This window comes from Colobus angolensis, unplaced genomic scaffold (genome assembly GCF_000951035.1).
Source record: "Colobus angolensis palliatus isolate OR3802 unplaced genomic scaffold, Cang.pa_1.0 Scaffold69, whole genome shotgun sequence".
Lineage (NCBI taxonomy): Eukaryota > Metazoa > Chordata > Mammalia > Primates > Cercopithecidae > Colobus > Colobus angolensis.
Window position 1 is genome coordinate 13304629 of NW_012120598.1, and position 5912 is coordinate 13310540.

At 42.8% G+C, this 5912-nt stretch overlaps 1 non-coding gene across 1 annotated transcript; it reads right to left on the reverse strand.

Annotated features, from left to right (window-relative positions):
- Positions 1–2966: 2966 nt before the first annotated feature.
- TRNAG-GCC lies at positions 2967–3037 on the reverse strand. Its single transcript has one exon. It is a non-coding gene; the product is annotated as a tRNA-Gly (tRNA).
- Positions 3038–5912: the final 2875 nt, after the last annotated feature.

Sequence of the window (5912 nt, forward strand, 5' to 3'; positions counted from 1 at the left end):
CTGCCTCAGCCTCCCGAGCAGCTGGGACTACAGGTGCCCGCCACTACACCCAGCTAATTTTTTGTACTTTTAGTAGAGACGGGGTTTCACTGTATTAGCCAGGATGGTCTCGATCTCCTGACCCTGTGATCTGCCTGCCTTGGCCTCCCAAAGTGCTGAGATTACAGGCGTGAGCCACCATGCCCAGCCAATTTCTGTATTTTTAGTAGAGACGGGGTTTCACCATGTTGGCCAGGCTGATCTTGAACTGCTGACTTCATGATCTGCCCACCATGGCCTCCCAAAGTGCTGGGATTACAGGCATGAACCACTGCGCCCGGCCCCAGGTAGTTCTTTACAGCAGTGTGAAGATGGACTGATACACAGGGTCCCTTACTCTGTTACCCACGCTGGAGTGCAGTGGCACAATCTCAGCTCACTGCAGCTGCGACCTCCTGGAATCAAGCGATCCTCCCACCTCAGCCTTGTGAGTAGCTGGGACCACAGGCATGCACCTCCATGCCCAGCTAATTTTTGTATTTTTTGTAGAGATGAGGTTTTACCACGTTGCCCAGGATGGTCTCGAACTCCTGAGCTCAAGGGAGCCACCTGCCTTGGCCTCCCAAAGTGCTGGAATTACAGGTGTGAGGCATCGAGCCTGGCCCAGATTACTCTTCCTAATGTGGGTGAGTCTCATCCAATCAGTTGACGGCTTGAATAGAACGAGCTCCCTGCCACACAAGGGAATCTGTAGCAGATGACTTTGGGACTTGAACCGCAACATCAACTCTTTCCTGGGTCTTCAGGCAGCTGGTCTCCCCTGCAGATTTTAGACTTGCCAACTTCCATAATGGTGTAAGCCAATTTCTTTATAAACAAGTTACCTTATGTATATACACATCCTATTGATTCTGTTTCTCTGGAGAACCCTGCCTAATACAAAAATCCCTTTCCAAATTAGGACATGATACATTGCATAGCTCTGGATGTGTCGTTAAGTAAAAATTCATACTGAAAAAACGTTCTTTGTAGCATTATTTATAATAGCAACAAATTGAAATTAACCTAGATTCATTTATTCAATTCATATCAATAATGAATTGAATAAATGAATTATAAAACTACTGTGACTCCATAGAAAGCAAGTGAGATACAACTGTATAAAATGGTGGTGGTGATACAAAAACATAACCAAGGTAGATTGTTAGAGGAAAAAATGCAATTTGTAGTGAAGTACACATAATCGGATCCCACTTATGTAGAAATTTATATAGTTGGAAAATAGTATAATAAAAATAGCTAACACTTACTGAGGGCTTCCTATGTGCATTCACTTCATTCATTCAATTCAACAAAGATTTATTGCATGTTGTGCTGGGTGACAGGCACTCAGCAGTAAATTAGACCAGTGGTTTTGCCCCCAGAGGACATTTGGCCATGTCGATAAATATTTTTTGTTGTAGGTAGAAGAGGGCAGAAGCCAGAGATGCTGCTACACAACCCACAGTGCGCAGGACACCAGCCCCTCTTTCCACTGCTGGAAATTACTCAGTAGTACAGAGGTTGAAAAACCCTAAATCAGGCCAGGTGCAGTGGCTCACGCCTGTAATCCCAGCACTTTGGGAGGCTGAGGTGGGCGGATCACAAGGTCAGGAGTTCGAGACCATCCTGGCTAACACGGTGAAACCCCGTCTGTACTAAAAATAATTTTAAAAAAGTGCGTCCCAAGTATACATATGTAACAAACCTGCACGTTTTGCACATGTACCCTAGAACTTAAAGTATAATAAAAATAAATAAATAAATAAATAAGAAAGAAAGTAAAAAAAAAAATCAAGAGATAAACTAAAACAATGTGATTGGATAATAACACCTGTCAGTGGGAGTATAAATTTGTTCAAGCATTTTAGAGGGCAATTTAGTAATATTTATAATCAAAACATAAGATGCCTCTGACTAGCAATTCCACTTCTAGAAAAATGTCCATGGACATTAACTGGAGTACTTTTTCCATAGCCAAAGATAAAAACACCAAAACTTTAATCCATCATGGATCTCTGCATGAAACAGGGCAAATCAATATAATGGGATACCACACACTGGAATAATATGTAATGTACATTTATCAAATTGGCTTTTGGAAAGATCTTGAACTGTTTGTCAACAGTAATTCAATGGGATGGGGGAAGAAGGAAAGGAAGACAGAACTTATGGAAGAACTTATTTGCTAAATAGTTTTACATTAAAAATTTTTAGGAGTGAAAAAAAAAAAGTGCGTCCATCTCTTCCTTATATGAACTATTGTGAAGACCAGGGATAAAGTAAGTAAAGAGCCTGGATCTATCTGAAACACTCTTGTGAAGTGTTAACTATTATTTTTACTGTTTTCACCCATATTCTTGCATATGTTTAGTGTCTTACAGGAAGAGGTTAAAAAGTGAAGGGGTGGGGGCAATAGGGAGCAGGGAGAATATAATAAAGGTAATAAATAGAAGATAGGAAAGGGTAGTCCAAAAACAAGTGTCGGTTCCAGAACTTGCTTCCTAATAAAGCAAGGTCCTCAGGCCATCTTTTCTGAACTTTGATTCCACCGTATTTTCAGTTTGTGAACAGTGATTTAAATCAGTCCATTCTGGCTGACAAACTCATACCATTTGAGAAGATTCATAACCCCAGAGAGAACTCTTACCAAGGAGGGATTAACATGGCAAACACATACGCAAACTCCAGATGGCTGAGCTGAGACATGTTTGGGGGAATGTCTCTCTCCTGAGTGGGGAGGAAATGCTATATGGGAGGAAAACTAGAGTCTTTTGTGATAAAGGACGGTCAATCAGTCATGGGGTCACAAAGCCTGTCCTATAAATCATTCAAATTAAGAAGCATCTGGGACCCCCAAAAAGTTTTTTTGCATGTTTTTCAGACGAAGTTTCGCTCATTGTTGCTGAGGCTGGACTACAAGCCCGGCCCAAAACAAAGCATTGTACTGCATGGGCCGGGAATCGAACCCGGGCCTCCCGCGTGGCAGGCGAGAATTCTACCACTGAACCACCCATGCACCACAGAAGTGTTGGGGAAAAGCAATAACATCATCGGAACACGACTAGAAGATGCTCTCTGTAGCTAGAAAGATAATAGATAACGGAGAAGGAAGATTATAATATTTTGGTCACTTGGCTGGGCATGGTGGCTCATGCCTGTAATCTCAGCATTTTGGGAGGCTGAGTGGGGAGGATTGCTTGAGCCCAGGAGTTCGAGACCAGCCTGGGCAACACAGGGAGACTCTTGTCTCTACAAAAAACTGAAAAAAAAGAAAAAAAGAAAATAAGCCAGACATGGTGGCAACGCGTGCCTGTAGTCCTAGCTACTCAGGAGCCTGAGGAGGGAGGATTGCTTGAGCCGGGGGGGGCGTTCAAGGCTGCAGTGAACTGTGGTCATGCCACTTGCACTCCAGTCTAGGTGACAGAGTGAGATTCTGCCTCAACAACAACAAAAAAGTTGGTCACTTGAAGTACTGCTACTTATTGATTCATGATGCAATTAAATGTTGCCTCTCCAGATTGTTTGGGGGAATTGGGTTTTTTTTTTGGAGAATAAGATGCTCCAGATAGCTGTGTGACTACCTCTTGAATAAACACCAATTTTTTTAAAAAAATGAATTCATTTATATGAAAATATAAATTGAATTAAATGCTATTTATATTAAACGCTTTCCTGCCTTCTTAAGTAGAACGTGCTGAATAATACCTTACTCAGTAGAGTAAGGTATTAGGTGCAGAGGACTCAGCACCGTGATAGCCATTGCTGATTACTGCAGTAGTGAACTGTGATTCAGTGATGTGGGACACACTGTCAAGGAAGTGAATACAGTAAGAGCTCCACATACACAAAGTTCGGAAAAAAACAAAGCACAGGAGGCTGTTTGCTTTCTAACTACTCGTTTCAGCCCTGGACTCTGGTGTACTCTCCAGCATGCCCCACTTCAGGAAGGATATTGGCAAAGTGGAGTATTCTAGCTAAGAAAAAAAGCTAGGATGGTAAAGGCTGTTGAAACAAGGTTCAGCCAGCAGAATGTCCGAAAGCGTTAGAGAAGCTTAACTTAGAAAGAGAAAACTTATGTATAAATATTTAAATGCTGGTAGTATTGTCTTGTGACGATGCCTCGGATAGAAATCTGTAAATATCAACCTGGTCTCTACTAAGACTACAAAAATTAGCCAGGCATGGTGGTGCAAGCCGGTGGTCCCAGCTACTCGGGAGGCTGAGGCAGGAGAATCGCTTGAACCTGGAAAGCGGAGGCTGCAATGAGCCGAGACAGTGCCATTGCACTCTTGCCTGGACAACAGAGCGAGACTGTCTCAACAACAACAACAACAAAAAAAAAAAAAAAAAAAGAGAGAGAGAGAGAGACAGACGGAGAGAACTGTAAATATCTAATAGAATACTAAGACTAATTGGTAAAAATCATTGCAAAAAAGCAGATTTGGGGCCCGGCACAGTCGCTCACGCCTGTAATCCCAGCACTTTGGGAAGCCGAGGCGGGCGGATCACCTGAGGTTGGGAGTTCGAGATCACCCTGACTAACATGGAAAAACCCCGTCTCTACTAAAAAACCAAAATTAGCCGGGCGTGGTGGCACATGCGTGTAATCCCAGCTACTTGGGAGGCTGAGGCAGGAGAATCGTTTGAACCCAGGAGGCGGAGGTTGTGATGAGCCAGAGATGGCGCCATTGCACTTCAGCCTGGGCAATAAGAGTGAAACTCCGACTCAAAAAAAAAAAAAAAAAGCGGATTTTGATTCAATATGAAAGAAACTCCTCTTTATAATTAATTTTGGTTCATAATTTGTGTGCAAGATCTTACTTAGTTTCGCAGATAATGGAATAATGAGCAAACAGAAGTCCCAAACTCAAGAAAGACATTAACCTAGGGTAGCTGGAATGGAGAGTGCATGAGGCCAGGAGCAATGAGAGTTGGAGAAGCAAATGGGACTAGATCATGGAGGGCCTGGAAAGGTAGGATTGTTTTAAATAAGAAACTGGAAGTGATAAATCATTTTAAAGTATTTTTAACTCACATTTTAATTACAAAACTAATTAGTATAAAAGTAAAATAAGTTTATTAAAAATTTAAATATATCAAAATATATTATGTGAAAGTGAAAGTTCACCCTAACCCCAATTTCCAGATTTACCTGTGAGTCGTTTAACCTGTGTCTTTTTTTGAGAGAGAGTTTCACTCTTGCCCAGGCTGGAGTGCAGTGGCGCCATCTCGGCTCACAGCAGCCTCCGCCTCCCGGGTTCAAGCAATTCTTCTGCTTCAGTCTCCTAAGTAGCCGGGATTATAGGCGCCCACCACCACGCCTGGCTAATTTTTTTTAGTTGAGACGGGGTTTCGCATGTTGGCCAGGCTGGTCGGGAACTCCTGGCCTCAGGTAATCCACCCACCTTGGCCTCCCAAAGTGCTGGAATCACAGGCATGAGTCACTGTGCCCGGCCTGTTTTTTTTTTTTTTAGATGAAGTCTCACTCTGTCACCCAGGCTGGAGTGCAGTGGCACAATCTCAGCTCACAGCAACCTCAGCCTCCCAGGTTCAAGTAGCTGGGATTACAGGTGCGTGCCACCATGCCAGGTTTTGTATTTTTAGTAGAGACAGGGTTTCACCATATTGGCCAGGGTGGTCTCGAACTCCTGACCTCAAGTGATTCACCAGCCTCCATCTCCCAAAGTGCTGGGATTACAGGTGTGAGTCACCGCACCCAGCCCCTGCCCTATGTCTTTACGTAAATTTTGTTGCTATGTGTTCCATATCTATAAAATTAGGTCATAATAGTCCCTACCCAATAGGGGCAACATGAGAATTAAATTAATTACTGCCAACTCCATAAAGGCAGGGATTTTGTTTGATTTAGGGTTTTCTTTTTTTTTTTTTTT